The sequence below is a fragment of the Sturnira hondurensis genome, unplaced genomic scaffold (genome assembly GCF_014824575.4).
Source record: "Sturnira hondurensis isolate 20B ecotype Veracruz unplaced genomic scaffold, ASM1482457v3 Scaffold0021971, whole genome shotgun sequence".
NCBI lineage: Eukaryota > Metazoa > Chordata > Mammalia > Chiroptera > Phyllostomidae > Sturnira > Sturnira hondurensis.
In genome coordinates this window covers 57,841-80,093 of record NW_028094602.1, presented here as the reverse complement: position 1 = coordinate 80,093, position 22,253 = coordinate 57,841, and the positions used below count along the sequence as shown (strand labels likewise).

Here is a 22,253-nt window from a genome sequence, read left to right as displayed (position 1 = left end):
GGTTCCATCCATGGACTCTTTGTTCTGCTCTCAGGTCTTCCTGTTGTTTCCATGAAATGTAGCCCATGTTTGCATCTATGTGCTTTCTTAGACTGCTTCCTGCCAGTAGAATTGGGGTGGGGCAGGAAGGGCAGTTTCATAAGTCTCTTCTTATTTTGTACCATCTCTAATCCTTTCAGTCCATACTCCCAAGCTGACACTGTTTTGCCAATATAATTCTTTTTAAAAACTGTATGTTTTCTGTAACTCTTACTGAGATTCACTCCTTTAGACAACAGTTCTCTACTTTGGGCTTTGGCTAAATGACAGCTTTAAGATTCTTGGGAGTCCTCAAATTTAACTGAATACTCTGAGGTTCCACTTTTGACCTTTTTGAGAACTTAACAAAGGATTTAACGGGCACATTCTTGGCTTCATCTTTAGACCATCTTTTGCTGGCATGGCCCTGGACTACATTTTTGCCTGGAAGTTGTTCATTGATTTAACCATCATTTGACATCTGGATAAGCTTGGAATTTTCTAATCCAGTAAGTTTTGGTCCCTTTTAATTTAACAGTCCTTTTGGTTTATCTCTCTTTTCTCATATTTTAATATTCACAGCAAGAAGAAGCCATTCTGCTTGAAAATTTCCTTAGCCAGATTAAATCAGTTCATTTGGCACATTTTCTTTACATATGTCTTTATTACAGATGTCTCCCATTTCCTCCCTTTGCCCCGCACCCCTGCTTTCACCACATTGTTGTCTGTGTCAATGAGCTATGTATGTATGTTCACTGACTAATCTGTCCTTGACCCTCCCACTCCGATGCTCTCTGAGATCTAGCAGTCTGTCCCATGTGTCCCTGCCTCTGGTCTAATTTTGTTCATCAGTTTATTTTGTTCATTAGATTCTACAAATAAGTGAGATCATATAGTATTTGTCTTCCTTTGACTGGCTTATTTCACTTATAATAATCTCCAGGTCCATCCATGCTGAGGCAAAGGGTAAGAGTTCCTTTTTTCCACAAGAGTTCCATTTTTAATTGTTAGAGGAAACTGTGCCATTTTTCACAGTGGCTGCACCAGTCTGCATTCCCACCAACAGTGCATGAGGGTTCTCCTTTCTCCACATCCTCACCAGCACTTGTTTGTTGATGTATACTAATGATAACAATTCTGGCAGGAGTCATGTATCTCATTGGTGGTTTTAATTTGCATTTCTCTGATAATTAATGACATTGAGTATTTTTTTCACATGTCTATTGGTCATCTGTATGTACTCTTTGGAGAAGTGTCTATTCAGGTCCTTTCCATAATTTTTAATGGGATTGTTTGTTTTCCTGGCATTGAGTTGTACAATATCTGTACATGCTTGATAATCCCCTATCAAGTGTATTATTTGAAATTAATCCCCTATCAGATGTATCATTGGGGAATATGTTCTCCCATATAATGTGTTTCCTATTCATTTTGATGATGGCTTCTTTAGCTGTGCCATCTTTTTTAGTTTGGTGTAGTCCCTTTTGTTTATTTTTTCCTTTGTTTCCCTTTCCCTAGGAAATATATCAGCAAAAACATTTGGCACATTTTCTACTTTCCACGGTTACTGCAGGTGACAACATTATTAAACTTTCTGCTTAAACTTCCCTCCTCTCCTGCTCCTCATAACCAGAAACATAATAGTTTCTTCTTTGATTTTCTAACACATTTTTGGGGTGTCCAATCTCCAAGTCATTCTTTTGTTGGTTCCAATTACCACCTATTATTCTGCCTTCTCTATTCTAGCTTCAAAGTTTTATTCACACTACTTTCCCATTCTAAGCCCTTGATATTCAATACTTTACTTTACAAATTTTATTGAGCAACTTCTTGTTGTAGACCACTTTGCCTGGTTGTAGGAATTGTATCTCTACCCCTTGTGGCTAAGGGCGAGGGATGAACTCTGGAATGCAAGCTGAGGAGACAAAACTTGTCTCTGGTAGCAAACGCTGCCTCAGTTTCCTCTCCCTGCCCCCAAAACTTGGTCGGAAGTCAATGACATGTAAGACCCCTCACAGAGGGGTACAACCTAAGCCAGACTCGATCACTTGGGAGGCCTTCATGGAAGGACTCAGGGGACTGCAACAAAGAGCAATGGACTCTCGCCCCACCCTACCCTCAGCTTTGATAAAGTCTGAGTCCCCATGTTCTCTGAGAGAAGTGCTTCCTGGCTCTAATCTCCTTAAGCCTGAATACCTGATGGGGAGAGGTGCAGCTCCTTGCCTTGCTAGAGCATGTCTGGGGAAAAATCTGGCATCACAAAGACTTCCTGATAAACCTGTGAAATCTGCTCTGCTAAGAGTGCATTTATTCATATGTTTAGGGTTCGAGCAGAAAACCCTAAAACTCTGCTCCTGACTGACTCATAGTAAGCCCTCAGATTTCTTTGAAATGTTATCAACTGTTTGATCCTTGCCACCCTGTGTGTATTAGAACCCAATAAAAGTCCCTGGAGGAGGGAGCTTGAGGCCTTTTTCTCCTCAGAGAAACTGGCCACTGCTGGCTTTCATCTCCCCTGAGAAACTGGCCACAAGCCCACAGCTTTTTTTCCAGCAGGGAAAATGGCCACCCCTCTTCCCCAAGCAGATCACGTCATGTCTCGGCCATGTTCACTCTCATCTGTGGCACACGGGGGAACTTGAGAGTGAAGTCGCCCCCACAACTTCTAAACACAAGGCACTACACTAAATGTTGGAGAATTTTGGGGAACTAAGTCTTTGCTCTCAAGTTCTAATGGGGAAGACATGTCAATCAAATAACCCAAGAAACCATAATAAAATTACAGTTGAGGTAGTTATATGAAGGAAAATTAGAGGCCCTTCTATAGTCATATAATCTGTCCTAGTGGGTGTGTGCTTAAGGAAATCTCTGAAGATGTGGCATTTAATAAGAAACCTACTGAAGTATGAATGCAGTTCCCTTGGGGAAGAAGATGAATAGCATATGGAAAGTTTATGAGTCAGGAAGGTCGGTGTATGTGAGGGATAACCAGGAGACCTGGAGGCTGGTGCAGAAGGAACAAGTGAATGGCTCCTGAGAATCGGCTAGAAGCCTCAATAGAGGCAGGTCACCTCAATCTTGGGTGTTCACCTTGGCATTGGGCACTAAGCCATTCAATAAATATTTAGCATCACTGTGCCATCACTGTGTACTGGGAATACAACAGTGAATACATCACACCAGTGTCCTCCCCTCAAAGAGCTTAGATACTCTTGGTAGGAACAGATAATAAACAAATAATGAACAAGAAAATCTCAGACATACAGTAAGAAAGTATAACAGGATGATGTGATATGAGAGTGGCTGAGGGACTTTAGACTGTGACCTAGAACAGCTTCTCTAAGGCTCTGCATCACGTATTTGATGTACAAATCACTATGTGAAGGTGAGAGAGGGCATGCTTCCGTAGTATTTGGGAGAAGAACATTCCAGCAAAGGTCAATTTAAAAGCCCTGAGGCTGGAGCAAGCCCGATGTGCTCAGGCACTGAACAGAGGTCCTGGTGTCTGGAATTCAGGTAAAGAAAGCCTTCAAAAGCAGTAAGGCTAGGAAAGGCACAGAGAAGTCCAGCTGTGGGTGTGGCAGTAGGAGCATTCCAGGTGGAAGGATTCACTTAGACAAAAGCTGGAAGTCAGGACACAACCGGCAGATTTATTCTCCTCTGTATTCTTCCCCCCCCCTTTTTTTTTTTGGTTCAGAGGGAAACAGATAACCCTGACTGAGACAGGCACGGTCACGTTGGGAGCCAGAGGAATTTGTGGCATCCAGACTAGGTGGAAGGCAGCGCTAGAACAAGGGGAGTTGCTCAGAAAGGTGGGATGGGCACTGGACAGGCAGAAACCCCGATAAGCACCAAGACTCGGAGTTACCGCCTTTCTCAGGTCCATAGAGGTCCAGAGGGCAAGGATTTTGTTTGGCGCTACCTGTGTCTACAACACATGATAGGAACTTGACACATTATTTTTTGAGTGCGTGGGTGAAAATTACCATGTTTGGCGAGAGTTTTGTCTTAGCACTTCAGCCTTGCAAGTACTCAGAACCTCGGAGCGTTTGGGCCTTTTCAAAGCCCTGTGAATTCTGGACAGGTCGGTAGCAAGTTTGTACTAAAGCAAGCGAGCACAGAGGCCGAGCGAGGCGCCCAACCCCGCGCGGCACTGAGTGACTTTACACCCTCCTGGAATCCCCGCCCCTCTGGCCTCCTGGCCGCTGCTCTCAGATTGGCCCTGGCGGGTCCCACCTCTCAGCCTCCCAAGACCAGTTTGCGCCAGACCCCGCTGCCAGAGCACAGCTCTCCGAGATTTTTTTCAAGTCCAGGACGGCTGCTCTTCCTTCTGAGTGAGGTGAGTGCCCCCGCACCCCGATCCACCCCACCTTCACCGGAATAGCAGGCTGTCCCAGCTCGCTGCTGTGGGTGCTCCGGGGGCTCTAGGCACAGGGGCTTCTTGCGGGGCTCATGAGCATCACCCCGGGAATGAGGGGGCCTGGGGTCTGTATCCGGGATTCTCTTTGGGGCAGCCGAGTCTCCAGTGTGGCCTAAGGTCTTCAGTTAATCGGCTGCAGCAGGGGGCTGGGTAGGAACTCAGGGCAGGACGCTCAATGGAGCACACACTGCCCCTTTCGGGTGGGCGTTATAGACCACGGATGCAGAAGAGAAAACAGGTTTGGAGAGCAAAAGGGACCGAAGATGACACTGACAGTTTGTGACAGGGACAACCTATCCACCTGGGCCTTCTGCCTTTCCTAAATTCCTTGCCGCCTCTAGGGATTGGGAAAGCTACCCCCGAATTGTTTCTGTGCAAGAGGTAGAGAAAATTCTCAAAAGCTGTAAGGCTGGGAAGAGCATAGAGAAGTCCAGGTGTGGATGTGGCAGGAGGGGCATTCCATATGGAAAGAGCCACCTAGCAAAGGCTGGAAGTCAGGAAACAACGGGCAGATTTATTCTTCTCTGTATTCCCTCCCCACCCCTCTTTGGCGGCGGGGGTGGGGGGAGGGTGTCCAGAAGCGAACAGATAATCCTGCCTGAGACAGGTTTGGTCAGGTTGGGAGCCAGGGGAGGGGTCCGTGCCTAGGTGGAACGCAGCGCTGGAACAAGGGGAATTGCCCAGAAAGGCTGGATGGGCACTGGACAGGCAGAAACTCCGATAAGCGCCAAGACAGTTACTACGTTTCTCAGTTTTATATAAGTTCAGAAGGCAAGTATTTTGTTGCCTGTGTCTGCAGCACATGGTAGGAACCCAAAACCCTGCAGGACCCCACAAGGTGATTCTTGGGGTTGCCTTACTCAGAGCTCAGCACCCTTCTCCTTTTACCTGTTGGGGCCCCTCATTTGCCACCTGCCTAGGAAAGAGAGAAATCTTCCCTGGGTGCAGACAGAAACAGAATTTAACAAGTATTCCCAGACTTGTAGTTAAGAGGTGTGGGTTCTGACGTCCTTCCCACTTCTCCCTACTCTGTGACCTTAGACAAGTTTATTCAGCTCCGAATCTTAGTTTCTTTGGCTGAAATTGGGAACGATGATAAAAAATTGCACATACCTCCTAAGGTTGCTTGAGAATTACATGAGATTATGCCCTATGTCTGGCCCTAGGAGGCCCTCTATGAAACTAGACTGATTTCTAACCCTCGCAACAATGTTGGGAGACCATCCTGTGACATTCCTTGTAGAGACAAGTAAATTGAGTGTCTGAGATGGAAGCGATTCACCACGGTAGAAACCAGCTCTACAGCCTCAGGTGGTCTCGGTATCATGCACTTGCCCACTGCCCCCGGTACCCAGGACCTTAGGAAAGATACTCCCCCAGGGAACCCTGGCTGTGGGAGGGAAAAGTGTGCTGCTAGTCATGTGCCAAGCTGAACAGGCTGCAGAAGAGGAGTTAGCTTTGGAGGGCAATAAGAGAAGTGGGACACCTTGTGGCTGGCTGAATGAAGGCCAAACACCTGGCAGCTCAGCTGAGCCTCGGTCTCCTTCTTGAGCTGCATTTCTCTGTGGGCCACAGGACTGCATCATAACAGGTGACTCAGAGCTGCTGCTCCGGCAACAGCACAGCTCCACAGCTCCGCTGGCTTGCGGGTAGAAGACCTGGGAAGCCTCTATAACCCTACGGCTGCAAGAGCAACCCACAGCGTCCCTACACCCGGTCTAGGACAAGACAGTGAGTGGTGCCAACTCAGGAAGGAAGCAGAGGCTGGGAGGCTGGGAGGCTGGGTGGCTGGGAGGGGGCCAAGTGGCCCACGGGCTGTTGTAGTCTCTTCTTTCTGGCTTCTTCCCCTCGTTGCACCGGATCTTTCTTCCACCAAGGGCCAATGGTTAGCTGAGGCCCCTCCCACAGCTACTCCACTGTCACAACAACCCCACCGAGTTCCAAAGGAATCTTTTTTGTACCCCTTTATTTTTCCACAAGGAATGCATGCCCAGTGTAGAACAAACCCATATAAAACAAGCACTCTGGTACGTAAAAGATCGTTGCAGTCATCAAAAAAATAAAATAGAAATCCCAGACTGCCCCCAACTATATCCAGTGACTTTTAACATCCCTGTATGAATCCTTCAGATTTTAAACTGCAATTACACATACATAGGTGCTTGCACACATGCCTGAAAAAAAATATAATAGTGTGTTAGTTGTTGGGGTGTGTTGGCTCATAAATTCTTGGGAATGAAACAGATCATGTTGTTATTTCTAACTGCTGCATGGTTTACACAGTGCGAATGTATCATTATTTTAAAATACTCAAGTCTTTATTTACTACTCTAAGCATAATTTAGAACTGAAATTGCTGAGTCCAACTGAGTCCGAAGAAGCATTTTTAGAATTTTGGTATTTATTGCCAAATTTTCCTCCACAGAGTTTGAACCAATTTATCAATGCACCAAGTTGTCTACCTACCATCTACCACTATCAGCAGTATATACAATTGTCCATTTTCTGTAGCCTAGCCAACATCAGGTATTTGTATTGTTTAAATATCTTTCAGTTTTGCAGGAGAAAAAGTGCCCCTTGTTTTATTTTACATTTGTTAAAATTACCTGTGATTTAAACATGTTTTAATGGTCTATTAGCATTTTTTTGGAAATTGTTTCAGAAATGTGAAATTTTCATGTATGAAAGTTTATCACATCCTTTCTTTTATATATCTCCTGTAATGTCAGGTTTGTAAAGCCCAAAATGTATCAGTATTTTCTAATACTTTAACATTTTCTCTCTGTATTTAATATTTTAAATAATTTTAAACCCAGTTAAACTATATTTTGGAGTAAGATGAACCATAGAGCTAGATTTATTTTATTTGTCTCATTAATTAAATTAACAGATAGGTTTTTAGAACAGTTTTTAAAAAACTTCTGTGCTCCACCAGTTAATTTCTCCCTTTCCTTCCAAACCCCTGGCAACCACAGACCTTTTAACTGCCCCCTTAGTTTTGCCATTTTGAGACTATCATATAGTTGGAATCGTATAGTATATAGCCTTTTAATAGTGGCTTCTTTCACTAAGGAATATACATTTTAGGTCTCTTTATGTTTCTTCATGGCTTGATAGATCATTTCTTCTAGTGCTGAGTAATATTTCATTGTCTGGATGTACCCCAGTTTATTATCCATTCTCCTACTGAAGGATATCTTGGTTGCTTCCAAATTTTACTAACTATGAAGAAAGCAGCTATAAATTTCCATATGCAGGTAAAATTTATCTTTTGTGTAAGACATAAATTTTCAGCTCCTTTAAGTAAGTACCAAGGAGTGTAATTGCTGGACTGTATGAAAAGAGTATGTTTAATTCTGCAATAAATAGCTAAACTATTTTCCAAAATGACTGTATCATTTTGCATTTCTATCATCAATGAATGAGAGTTCCTGTTGCTAAATATTCTTGTCAGCACTTAGTGTTGTTAATGTTTTGGATTTTAGTCATTCTAATAGGTGTGTAGTGGTATGTTGTTGTTTTAATTTGTAGTCCTTAATGACATATGATGTTGAGCATCTTTTCACATGCTTTTTTGCCATACGTATATCTTTCTTGGTGAGGAATCTGTTCAGGTCTTTCCACCATTTTTTAATTGGGTAGTTTGTGTTTTTTTTTTTATGTTGAGTTTTATGGTTTCTTTGTATAATTTGAATGCCAGTCTTTTTATTGGGTATGTGTTTTGCAATAGTTTTACTCTCTCAATGGCTTCCTTTTATTCCTATAACAGTGTGTTCAGAAGAGCAGAAGTTTTAATTTTTATTGAAGTCCATTTTATTAATTTTTTTCTTTCATGCATTATGCTTTTGGTGTTGAACCTAAAAAGCCAAAACCAAAATTACCTAGATATTCTCCTGTTTTATCTTCCAGGATTTTTACAGTTGTACATTTCATATTTATGTCTGTGTTTGATTCTGAGTCCTTTTTTTTCCATGTGTATATCCAGTTGTTCAAGAATCGTTTGTTGAAAAATCTATTATTTCTCCATTGTATTGCCTTTGCTCCTTTGTCAAAGATTAGTTAACTATCTCTGTGTCACTTTATTTCTGGGTGCTGTACTCTGTTTATTGATCTACTTGTCTATTCTTTTGCTATTACCATGCTGTCTTGTTGTTGTTGTTGGTGGTGGTTTTTTTAACTTTTTTTATTGTTGTTCAAGTAGTTTTCTGCCTTTCCCCGCACCCCAGCTCTCCCTACATCCCTCCCATGTTTCCACCCCCCCTTGTTATTGTCCATGTGTCCTTTATATCTGTTCCTATAAACCCTTCACCCTTTTCCCCTATAATCCTCTCCTCTCTCCCCTCTGGTTACTGCCAGCCTTTTTCTCATTTCAGTCCATGCTGTCTTGATTACTATAGTTTTGTAGTAGATCTTGAAATCATGTAATGTTAGTTCTTTGACTGTGTCTCTCTCTTTCAATATCGTGTTGGGTATTCCAAATCTTTTGCCATTCCATATAAACTTTAGCATCTAATTTGTTAATATCTGTGAAATAACTGCTGGAATGTTTTAAAAGATATTATTTATTCATTTTTAAAGAGAGGGGGACGGAGGGAGAAAGACAGGGAGAGAAACATCGATGTGTGGTTGCCTTTCACATACTCCCTGCCGAGGACCTGGCTCATAACCCAGGCATGTGTCCTAACTGGGAATTAAACTGGAGACTTTTGTAAATGTATTTTATTGATTATGCTATTACAGTTGCCCCATTTTACCCCTTTTATTCTCTTCTGCCTTGCACTATCCCTTCTACTCACATTCCCCCACCCTTAGTTCATGTCCATGGGTCATACATATAAGTTCTTCAGCTTCTCCATTTCTTATATTATTCTCAACCTCCCCCTGTCTATTTTGTACCTACCATTTATGCTTCTTCTTTCTTGTGCCTTTTCCCCCTAGTCTTCTCCCCACCCCGATAATCCTCCATGTGATCTCCATTTCTGTGATTCTGTTTGTGTTCTAGTTCTTTCTTAGTTTGTTTTTGCTTTTTTTTTTTAGGTTCACTTGTTGATAGTTGTGAGTTTGTTGTCATTTTATAGTTGATAGTTTTGATCATCTTCTTTTTCTTGAATAAGTGCCTTTAACATTTCATACAGTAAGGGCTTGGTCATGATGAACTCCTTTAACTTGAACTTATTCGGGAAGCACTTTATCTGCTCTTCCATTATAAATGATGGCTTTGCTTGTTAGAGTCATCTTGGATGTGGGTCTGTGCCTTTCATGATTTCAAGTACTTGTTTCCCTTCTTGCCTGCAAGGTTTCTTCTGAGAAATCAGCTGACAGTCTTATGGGCACTCCTTTGTAAGTAACTGTCTCCTTTTCTCTTGGTGCTTTTAAGATTCTATCTATATGATGATGTGCTTTGGTGTGTTCCTCTTTGAGTCCAACTTCTTTGGGACTCTCTGAGCTTCCTGAACTTCCTGGAAGTCTATTTTCTTTATCAGACTGGGGAAGTTCTCCTTCATTATTTTTTCAAATAAGTTTTCAATTTCTTGCTGCTGTTCTTCTCCTTCTGGCACCTCTGTGATTTGTATACTGGAATATTTAAAGTTGTCCCAGAGGTTCCTAAGCCTCTCCTTATTTTTTTGAATTATTATTTCTTCATTCTGTTCTGGCTGAATGTTTATTTTCTCCTTCTAGTCCAAACCACTGGTTTGAGTCCTGCTTTCCTTCCCTTCACTGTTGTTTCCTGTATGTTTTTCTTTAGTTCACTTTGCATAGCCTTGACTTTCTCCTCTATTTTGTGACCATACTCAACTAATTCTGTGAGCATTCTGATTACCAGTCCTTTGAACTGTGCGTCTGATAGGTTTATTATCTCTTTGTCGCTTAGTTGTATTTTTTCTGGAGTTTTGATCTCTTTTTTCATTTGGGCAAATTTTTTTTTGTCTTGGCATGGGTGTTATGTAATAAAGGGCAGAACCTTAGGTATTCATCAGAGTGGGGCAACCCACCTAGCTGTGTGGCGGTGCTGTACCTGGGGGAGGGGTCTGAGAGGGAACAATGATGCTTGCTTGGCTCTGCAAGCTTTCAGTCACTTCTTCTGCTACTCACAAGCAAATTGGGCACTTCTGGTCCTGATTCCCAGGTGGGTGGGCTTGTGTAGGTTCTAGGCCCCTGTGAGTCTCTCCAACAAACTTTGTAGTGAGGCTGGGAGTTTCTCCTGCCATCTCAGCCCCCACAGATTTTTTCAGTCAGAGGTTTTGAAGCTTTATTTCTTCACACTGGAACCCTGGATTTCACAGTTTGTCTCACTCCCCGTTGAGATTTCACAGTTGTTCCTCCCCGTTTATCTGTATGCAAATGTGGGACCACCTGCTTCACCAGCCACCGACTTGCCTGGTCTGCCAGTCACTGCCTTGCCTACCCCTGTCTTTCAGCTGCTGCAGCCACCTTGCTAGGGGCCCTCTCCACCCCACTGCCCATTTCTGCCCCTCCTACTGGTCTCGATGAATGTTTCTTTTTTTATCATTTCTTTTTTATATTTTAAATTGTGGTTCAAATATAGTTTTCTGTCTTCTACTCCCATCCCAGTCCACCCACTCAGTGGTCCCCCTCCCTCCCATTTTCACCTCCCCTAGTTTTTGTCCATGTGTCCTTTATACTTGTTCCTATAAGCCCTTCCCCCTTTCCCCTGAAATTCCCTCCCTTCTCCCCTCTGGACACTGTCAGCCTGTTCTCTGTTTCAGTGTCTTTGGTTATATTTTGCTTGTTTGATTGTTTTGTTGTTTAGGTTCCTCTTAAAGGTGAGATCATGTGGTATTTGTCTTTCACCACCTGGCTTATTTTGCTTAGCATAATGCTTTCCAGTTCCATCCATGCTGTTGCAGAGGGTAGGAGCTCCTTATTTCTTTCTGCTGCATAGAGTTCCATTGTGTATATGTACCATAGTTTTTGGATCCACTCATTTACTGATGGGCACCTAGGTTGTTTCCAACACTTGGCTATTGTAAACTGTGCTGCTATGAACATTGGGGTGCATAGGTTCTTATAGATTGGTATTTCAGGGTTCTTAGGGTATAATCCCAGCAGTGGAATTGCCGGATCAAAAGGAAAATCTATTTTTAGTTTGCTTAGAAAATTCCATACTGTTTTCCATAGTGGTTGTACCAGTCTGCAATCCTACCAACAGTGTACTAGAGATCCCTTTTCTCCACAACCTCTCCAACACTTGTTTGTTGCTTTGTTTATGATGGCCATTCTGACCAGTGTAAAGTGGTATCTCATTGTAGTTTTATTTTGCATCTCTCTGATAGCTAGCAATACTGAACATCTTTTCATGTGTCTCTGGGTCTTCTGTATGTCTTCCTTGGAGAAGTGTCTGTTCAAGTCCTATGCCCATTTTTTTCATTGGGTTGCTTATCTCCTTAGAGTTATCTCCTTGGAGTCATGTAAGTTCTTTATATATTTTGGAGATTAACCCCTTGTCTGAGGTATCATTGACAAATATGTTTTCCCATACCATTGGTTCTCTTTTCTTTTTCATACTGTTTTTGTTAGCCATGCAGAAAGGTTTTATTTAGATGAGATCCCACATGCCATTTGTTTATTCTTTCCTTCATGTCCCTTGCTCTAGGGGACATACCAGTAAAAATGTTGCTGTGTGAAATATCTGAGATTTTCCTGCCTATGTTCTCCTCTAGGATTTTAATAGTGTCACGGCTTATATTTAAGTCTTTTATCCACCTTGAATTTATTTTGGTGTATGGTGTAAGTTTGTGCTCGAGTTTCATTTTTTTTTTTTGCACATAGCTGTCCAGTTCTCCCAACTCCATTTGTTGAAGAGGTTATCTTTACTCCATTTTATGTTGCTGCCCCCTTTGTTGAATATTAATTGACCATAGAGACTTGGGTTTATTTCTTTAATAAACCCAAGGCGCTCTGCTCTGTTCCATTGGTCCATGTGCCTGTTTTTATGCCATTACCAGGCTTTTTTGATTACAGTGGCCTTGTAATACAGTTTGGTATCAGGTATTGTGATCCCTCCTACTTTGCTCTTCTTTCTCAAAATTGCAGCTGCTATCCAGGTCGTTTATTGTTCCATATAAATTTTTTTTTAAAGATTTTATTTATTTATTTATCTTTAGAGGGAAAGGAGAGGGAAACATCAATGTATGGTTGCCTTTTGTGCGTCTCCTGCTGGGAAATGGCCTGCAGGGAACTGGCGTGCAACCCAGGCATGTGCCCTGACTGGGAATCGAACCGTGATCCTCTTGTTCGCAGGCCCGCACTCAATCCACTGAGCTACACCAGCCAGGGCTGGTTCCATATAAATTTTTGAAGTGTTTGTTCTATGTCTGTGAAATATGCTATTGGTGCTTTAATAGGTATTGCATTGAATCTGTAAATTGCTTTGGGTAGTATGGACATTCTGATGATGTTGGTTCTTCTGATCCATGAACATGGTGTATGTTTCCATTTATTTGTGTCTTTCTTGATTTCTTTCTTCAGTGTGTGTAGTGTTCTGCATATAGGTCTTTTACCTTTTTGGTTAGGTTTATTCCTAGGTATTTTATTTTTGTTTTTGCTATATCGAATGGGATTTTTTCTTGATTTCTGCTTCTGCTGTTTCATTGTTGGTATGCAAAAATGCCTTTGATTTCTGGATATTGACTTTGTATCCCACTGTTTTGCTGAATTCTTTTATTAGGTTGAGCAGTTCTGGAGGGGAGTCTATAGGATTTTCTATGTAGACTATCATGTCAGCTGTGAACAATGACAGTTTTGTTTCCTCCTTTCCGATTTGGATGCCTTGAATGTTTCTCTTTTAAGTCCTTGGTTGTTGGACTTCCGTACAATTTGATTTTCTGTGAGTTTTGGTTGTTTTTTCTTTTTAAATTTGTTGTTGTCATTTTTTTTTTGGTTGTGCGAGGAACCACAGTGTGTCTATCTATCCCTTCATCTTGGCTGGAAGTCTTGAACAACTTCTTTTAAAATACTGTGTAAGTTAGGTTTAATGGTGACATATTCCCTTAATTTTTGTTTGAGAAAATCTTCATTTATTCTTCACTTTTGAAGTGAAGAAAATTCTTCACATTTTACTGGATACAGATTAGATCCAGTTTTAGGTTGATGAGATTTATCTTTCAGTACTTTAAGTGTTTCAGTCCACTTTTTTCACCTGCCATGTTTCTGAAAAGAAGTCTGATATAATCCCTATTTTTCTGTTTGGGTTGATGAAATAGTTTTGGAAATAGATGGTTATAATGCTTGCACAACACTGTGAATGTAAATAATACCACTGAACTGTACACTTATAACTGGTTAAAATAGCAAGTTTTATGTCATATAACTTTTACCAGTATAGTAAATTAATACAAAATAGCTATAGTAAACACAAAGGTAAACAAATTGACCAATGGAATAGAATACAAGTCTATATATAGATTTACTGATACATTCTGTTTTCAATGGAGAAAGGAAGAACTTTTCATTATGAGGTGCTGGGTTAATTTTATTTCCATATGGAAACAATATTTCTGGATTTCTACCTCATGCTGTACACAAAAATAAAATTTAGAAGGATTGCACATTTAAATATGAAAAGTAAAACAATAAAGTTTTAAAATTAAGATGATGTGACATCAGCATTGTGGCAGCAAGAGTTGTTTGCTTTGTTTTTCTTTTTAAGTTACAAACAGTAGGACATCCACAGCTTGACATGAGGTCCTCCACACAGCACATCAGGACATCTCAGAGATTTATATACTTCTAGATCTGAAGGTGGGTGGATTAGATGATCTCTTGGAGGCAGCAGAGCCAATTACCAGAAAATCCAAGATTCTAAGGAGTGTCCAGGACACCTATGTCCCATCTCCCTGCCATTGTGGCAACTGTAACCTTGGGCCTCCCAGGAGCAAGGACTGTGCCCAAGACCCCAGTACCCATGGTAGTAATAGTGGTGCCTGTGACCTTAAGCTACAGCAATCATGGCAATGCCCAAGACTACAGGCTCCAGGATTTCAGCAGCACCCACAGGCCAAGTACCCTCTACCCTGTAGTGGTTGCGACTATGATCTTGGTCCTTATATCAGCAAGATACGCTTTTAAGACCCTGGTGCTCACAACAGCAGTGATGGCTCCCATGACCTCCAGAAGCTCCAGGAACTGTGGTGGCATCCAAGACCTGAGTCTGCAGAAATAGCAGCAGCACTCACAACCTATTGACAGATAGCAGCAAGGCACCAGCAACCATGTAGGCACAGACAGTGACAAGAAAAGCACGGGGGATACCACTGGCAAAGGCAGTGGAGGGTGGAAAGGGCTTAACTAGAGGCAACTTAGAAAGGTGTTTGCTACTTCAGATGCCTCAACAGAGGAAAAATTCATCAAACACAGTGAAAAATTTTAGTAACATGGTATCACAAAAAGAAAATGACAGTTTTACAGAAACTAAACTTAAAGCCATGCCAGATTGTGATCTGATTAAGAATTCACTATAGGTATCTTAAAGAAACTCAGTGAAGTACAAGGAAATTCAGAAAGACAGTTCAATGAGTTCAAGAATAAAATTAATGAACGGAAGGAGTACCACACCAAAGAGATTGAAACTCTAAAAAAGAACTGAGCAAATGCTGGAGCTGAAGTACCAAATAAATGAGATGGAGAATGCATTAGAAAACATTGAAAATAGAACAAGATTATGGATAAGAGAATTAGTGAATTCAAAGATAGAATTGTAGAAATGATTCAGGTAAAAGAGGAGAAAGAAAACTGAAGAAACTCTCGAAGACTATCCAACTCTATTAGAAAAAAAGCAACATAAAAGTAATGAGTATCCCAGAAGGAAAAGAGAGAGAGAAGGGAGTTGAGGGCTTATTTAAAGAAATGACAGCTAGGAATTCTCCTGAACTGGTGACAGAACTGTTGTATAAATCTACACAGCTAATGAAACACCTAATTATCTCAATGCAAACAGACTTTCTCCAAGACATTATATTAAACTGTCAAAAGTCAATGATAAAGAATGGGTTTTGATGGGAGCCGAGGGAAAGAAGTCAGTAACCTACAAACATACCCTTATTAGGCTATCACATTTCTTAGCAGAAACTTACAAGCCACAAAATAGTGGAATGGCATATTCAAAACATTGAAAGATAAAACTAGCAGCTAAGAATACTCTATTCAGCAAAGTTATTCTTTATTTGTATGAAGGACAAACAAAGGCTTTTTCTGACAAAAGTTGAAATAGTTCACAACCACTAGATTTGCCTTACAAGAAATGAAATGACAGAAAAAATATATATAAAACTTTGAGTAAAGTGACAGAATCAGAAAATATCAAAGTTATTTTGGAATAGAGTGTTAATCACTAAAGGTTAGCATTAAAGGAAAAAAACCTTATAAATAACTATAGCTACTGAAATTTGGCAATAGACCTACAACATGAAGTGTAATAACAAAAGCATAAAAGGGAAGGAAGAAAAGGTTGGAACCTAGCAAATAAAGATAAGATGCTATCAGCAGAAAAAAAGACTTTTGTCTATGAGATATTTTATACAAACCACATGGTAATCATAAAACAAAAATATAGAGCAGAGGACTTCTGGCCAAGATGGAGGTGTAGGTAGATGTACTTTGCTTCCTGGCACAACCAAAAGAAGAGCAACAATGAACTTAAAAGCAAAAAGTAACCAGAACTGTCATAAAATCAAAAATGTCTGACAACCAAGGAGTTGAAGAAACATTAATTCAGATAGGTAGGAAGGGCAGAGACGGGCAGCTAGGACAGAGAAAGTGCATGGCAAAGCAGTGGCTGGAGGAACCAGTAGGTGAAGCAGTGGCTGGCAGACTGGGTGGTCTCACATTTGCATGTGGATAAACTAGGATGAACAACTGAGGGGCAAGACAAACCATGCAACACAGGGTTCCATCATGGGGAAATAACGTCTCAAAACCTCTGGCTGTAAAAATCTGTGGGGGTTGCATTGGTGGCAGAAACTTTCAGCCTCAAAGAAGAGTTCATCGGGGAGACCCACAGGATCCTAGAATGCACCCACCCACCATGGGAATCAGCACCAGAAGGGCCCAGCTTGCTTGTGAGTGGCAAGGGGAGTGACTGAAAGTTGGCCAAGAGCCAAGGTAGTGGCATTGTTCCCTCTTGGACCGTCTCCCTATATACACTGCCACAAGGCAGCAACGTTGGTTGCCTCATCCTGACAAACACTGAAGGCCCTACACTTTACAATGTTACAGTCATGCAAAGACAAAAAAAAAAATATGGCCTGAATGAAATAGCTGATCAAAACTCCAAAAATGGATCTAAGCAATGAAGAGATAGCCAATCTGTCAGATGCAAAGTACAAAACACTGGTAATGAGGATGCTCACAGAAATGGTTGAGTATGGTCACAAAATGGAGGAAAAAGTGAAAGCTATGCAAAGTCAAATAAAAACATACAGGAAAACAACAGTGAAGAGAAGAAAAGCAGGACTCAAACCAACAGTTTGGTCTAAAAGGAAGAAATAAACATTCAGCCAGAACAGAATGAAGAAATAATAATTCAAAAAAATAAGGAGAGGCTTAGAAACCTCTGGGACAACTTTAAATGTTCCAACATACAATTCATAGAGGTGTCAGAAGGAGAAGAACAGCAGCAGCAAGAAATTGAAAACTTATTTGAAAAAGTAATGAAGGAGAACTTCCCCAGTATGACAAAGGAAATAGAATTCCAGGAAGTTCGGGAAGCTCAGAGAGTCCCAAATAAGTTGGATTCAAGGAAGTACACACCAAGGCACATCATAATTACATTATCCAGGATTAAAGATAAGGGAAGAGTCTTAAAAGCAGCAAGAGAAAAGGAGACAGTTATCTACAAAGGAGTGCCCATAAGACTAACAGTTGATTTTCCAAAAGAAACCGTTTGAGGGATTGGAAAAAGAAGGGGCTGAAAAGAGGCATTCAAAGTCATGAAAGGCAAGGACCTATTTCCAAGATTACTCTCTCCAGCTGAACTATCATTTAGAATGGAAGGACAGATAAAGTGCTTCCCAGGTAAAGTCAAGTTAGAGGAGTTCATCATCACTGAGCCCTTATTATATGAAAATTTAAAGAAACTTATCTAAGATGATGAAAACTGAAAAAACTCACAACTATGAACATCTGAAACTAAGAAAACAAAAACAAGCAAACAATTAGAACAAGAACAGAATCACAGAAGTGGAGATCACATGAAGGGTTATCAGTGGGGAGGGCGGAGAGGGAGAATGGAGGAAAAGGTACAGGGAATAACAAGCACAAATGGTAGGTACAAAATAGACAGGGAGCTGGTTAAGAATAGTACAGAAAATGGAGAAGCCAATGCACTTACATGTATATCCATGAACATGAACTAAAGAGGAGCAGATTGCTGGTGGGAGGGGTGTTCAGGACAGAGGGGAATAAAGGGGAGAAAAAAGGGACAACTATAATTGCAAAATCAAATATATTTCAAAACAATCTACAGCAGAGACATGAAACATAAGAGAAAACTGAGGAAAACTTCATAGAAAACCTCTAAGCTCAACTATCAGACAAAAACATGATTAGAGAAATGAGATATAGAAAAAACAGAAAACAAGATAAGATGGCAATAGTAAGCCCTCATATATCAATAATTACCCCAGATGTTAAATAGAATGAACCCACCAATCAAAAACCATAAAGTGGCTGGATAGAATAAAAAACAAGACCCAACATTTGTTGCCTGCAATAGACTTATCTGTGTTCTAAAGACAAACATAGGCTCAAAGTAAAGGGGTGGAGGATAACAAATCAAAGCCAAAAGAAAGCCATTATAACCCTACTTATATCAGACAAAACAGACCAAGCCAAAATAGGCAACAAGAGACAAAGATGGACTTTATGTAATGATTAAGGGAACGATCCATAGAGATAACATACCATTTATTAATACATATGTACCCAACATTGGGTGAGCACCAGCATATTTAAAGTAATTATTAATGGATCTAAAGGGAGAAACTGACCATAACACAATAAAAATAGATGACTTTGATACTCCACTTAAAACAGTGGAAAAACCATCGACAGAAAATCAACAAGGAAACAGCAGCATTAAATGATATATTAAACCAAACAGACTTATATACAGAACAAACCACCCCAAAGCAACAGAATGCACATTCTCTCAAGTACAAATGGAACATTCTCAAGGATAGACTGTATGTTTGGGCACAAAACAAGTCTCAATAAACTTAAGAAGATTGAAATCATACCAAGCATCTTCTTGACTACTGTGGGATGAAACTAGAAATCAACTACAAGAAGAAAACTAGAAAAGCTGAAAATATGTGGAGATTAAACAACATGCTACTGAACAACTATTGAGTCAATGAGGAAATCAGAGGAAATGTAAAGTATTTGGAGACAAGTGAAAATGAAAATATAATAAAATCAGTAGATGAAGCAAAAGGGGTACTAAGAGGGACATAAATAGCAATACAGGCCTGTCTCAAGAAATAATAAAAATATCAAACAATCTAATTTTACACACAAGAACAAATGAAGCCCAAAGTCAATAAAAGAAAATAGTAAAAATCAGAGCAGAAATAAATGAAGTAGACATTTGAAAGACAATAGAAGAGATTGATGAAAGTAAGAGCTTTTTTTTAAAGATAAAGAAAATTGACAAAGCTTTAGCTAGAGTCATTAACGTGAAAGAGAGAAGGCTCAAGAGAAACAAAAGAGAAGTTACAAAAGGCACCACTTAAATATGAAGTGTCAGAAGAGATTACTGTAAGCAGCTGAGCTCCAAAAAATAAGAAAATGTAAAGGAAAAGAATAAATTCTTAGAATCATACAACCTTCCTAGTCTAAATCATGAAGAAATAGAAAACCTAAATAGGCCAGTTCCTAGTAAGGAAATTGAAACAATAAATTAAAGACTCTGTAAAATAAAAGTGCAGAATCAGACAGCTGTGCTGGTGAATTCTACCAAATACTCAAACAAGATTTAAGAATTATCCTTCTCAAACTCTTCCAAAACTGATGAGGAGGAAAGATTTCCAAACTCATTTTATGAGGCTAGCATTACCCTGATACCAAAACCAAAAAAATGCAAAAAAAAGAAAATTATAGACCAATATCCCTGATGAACATACATGCAAAAAACTCAACAGTATATTAGCAAATCTAATACAATGTTACAAGGATCATACACCATGATCAAGTGGGATTTATTCCAGAGATGCAAGGATGATCAGCATTTGCGAGTCAATCAATGTGATACAGCACATTAACAAAATAAAGAATAAAACCATATGATCATTTCAGTGGATGCAAAAAAGAAAAAGCACTTGACAAATTTCAACATCCATTTATGTTAAAACAAAAAACTCTCAGTTAAGCCCTGGCTGGTGTGGCTCAGTAGATTGAGCACGGGCCTGTGAACCAAACAACCGAGGTTCGATTACCAGTCCCGGCACATGCCTGGGTTGCAGGCCAGTTCCCAGCAGGGGATGCACAAGAAGCAACCATACATCAATATTTCTCTCCCTCTCTCCTTCCCTTCCTCTGTAAAGATAAATAAATAAAATCTTTTAAAAAACCGCTCAGTTAAATGGGCATAGAAGGAAAGTACCTCAACAAATAAAGTCCATATATGACAAACCCACAACTAATATACTCAAAAATGAAAAACTGAAAGATTTTCCTCCAAGTCGAGGAAAAAGGACATGGATGTTCACTCTTGTCATTGTTAGCCAACATAGTATTGGAAGTCCTAACTAGAGCAATCTGGCAATACAAAGAAATAAAAAGCATCCAAATTGGAAAGGAGGAAGTAAAACTCTTACTGTTTATAGATTATATGATTTTATATATAAAAAACTCTAAATACTCCGCACAAAATTTATTAGAAATAATAAAATAAGTAAACTTTCAGAGTGCAAAATCAACATACAAAAATGTTGCATTTCTATATACTCCCAAGGAAAAACTCATAAAAGAAATGAAAAAACAATCCCATTTATTGGGTTGGCCAAAAGTGCATTTAGTTGTTTTTTGTTTTTTTTTGTAAAAGACACATTTTTCATTCTCACCAATAACTATTGATTTGGATGTTTCCAGTATGTCATCTCTCTCATGTGCGGTACAATGTTGCTTGTTCTCAATTAATGTCTTGATTTGATTGCTATCAACTTCAACTGGTCTGCCTAAATGTAAAGCATTGTCCACCAAGAAATATTCAGCACGAAACTTCACAAACCACTTTTGATGCATTCGATCAGTCACAGCACCTTCTCCATACACTGCATAAATCTTTTTTTGGGGATGTTTCAACCGTTCTTGAAATAATAAAGCATAATATGCTAAAAATGCTGCTTATTTTCTTCAATCTTCAATGTTAAAATGGCTACACAAAAAATCAACAATTTTGTAAGTACTTTTTAAAAAATACACGCTGATATGAAAGCTGTCACAATACAATCTAAAAAAAAATATTTCCAATGAAATTAAAGACAACTAAACACTGCTAGAACCATCTTATGGGGGGAAAAAGGAACATTTTGGCTAGCCCATACAATTGCAACAAAAAGAATAAAATAGAAATAAATTTAATCAAGGAGGTGAAAGATCTGTATGCTAAAGGCTATCAGACATTGTTGAAAATAAAATGAAGACACAAAGAAATGGACAGATATTCCATGCTTGTGGCTTACCAGAATTAACATTTTTAAATGTTCACATTATCTAAAGCAACAATGCAATGCTTATCAATATCTCAATGGCATTTTTCACAAAAATAGAATTTTAAAATTCCAATGTTTGTATGGAACTACAAAAGACCTCCAATAACCAAAGCAATCTTGAGAAAAAAATAAAGAACAAAGCTGATGGTATCGCACTCCCTAATTTCAACAAATATTACAAAGCTATAGTAATGAAAACAGCATGGTGTTGGCAGAAAAAGAGACACATGGATAAATGGAACAGAATCGAGAGCCTGGAAGTAAACCCACATATATGTGAAAAATTTATTTATTTATTTATTTATTTATTTATGTTTTTTTGCTTTTTTTAAAATTTATTTAACTTTTGTTCAAGTACAGTTTTCTTTCTTGTATTCCCAGCCCTGCACCCCCCCAGTGCTCCCCACCCCCCCATCTCCAACCCCCGTCTTAGTTATTGTCCATGTGTCTTTCATACTTATTCATGTGAGTCCATCCCCTTTTACTCTGTGCTTCTCTCCCCTCTACCCTCTGGACCCTGTCAGCATGTTCTGTATTTCACTGTCTTTGGTTACCTTTTGCTTGCTTGTTTGTTTTGTTGTTTACATTCCTGTTAAAGGTGATATCATATGGTACTTGTCTTTCACTGCCTGGCTTATTTCACTCAGCATAGTGCTTTCCAGCTCCATCCATGATGTTGCAAAGGGTAGGAGCTCCTTCTTCCTTTCTGCAGCATAGAATTCCATTCTGTAAATATACCATAGTTTTTTGATCCAGTCATCGACCGATGGGCATTTAGGTTGCTTCCAACTCTTGGCTATTGTAAATTGTGCTGCTATGAACATCGGGGTGCATAGGTTCTTTTGGATTGGTGCTTCAGGGTTCTTAGGATATACTCCTAGCAGTGGAATTGCTGGGTCAAAAGGCACGTCCATTTTTAGTTTTCTTAGAAAATTCCATACTGCTTTCCATAGTGGTTGTACCAGTCTGCAATCCCACCAACAGTGAACTAGGGTCCCCTTTTCCCCACAACCTCTCCAGCACTTGTTGTTTGTTTCTTTGTTTATGATAGCCATTCTGACTGGTGTTAAGTGGTATCTCATTGT

General features: G+C 39.8%; 1 protein-coding gene across 1 annotated transcript in view; it reads left to right on the top strand.

Moving 5' to 3' along the window:
- The first annotated feature begins 4,244 nt into the window (after window positions 1-4,244).
- The window catches only part of LOC118978558 (cytosolic 10-formyltetrahydrofolate dehydrogenase-like), a 42,708-nt gene continuing 24,699 nt past the window's right edge, over window positions 4,245-22,253 (top strand). The window contains exon 1 of the mRNA XM_037034047.1: window positions 4,245-4,357. The gene's annotated coding sequence lies outside the window, so the exon portion shown is untranslated. The remainder of the gene's footprint in view (window positions 4,358-22,253) is intronic.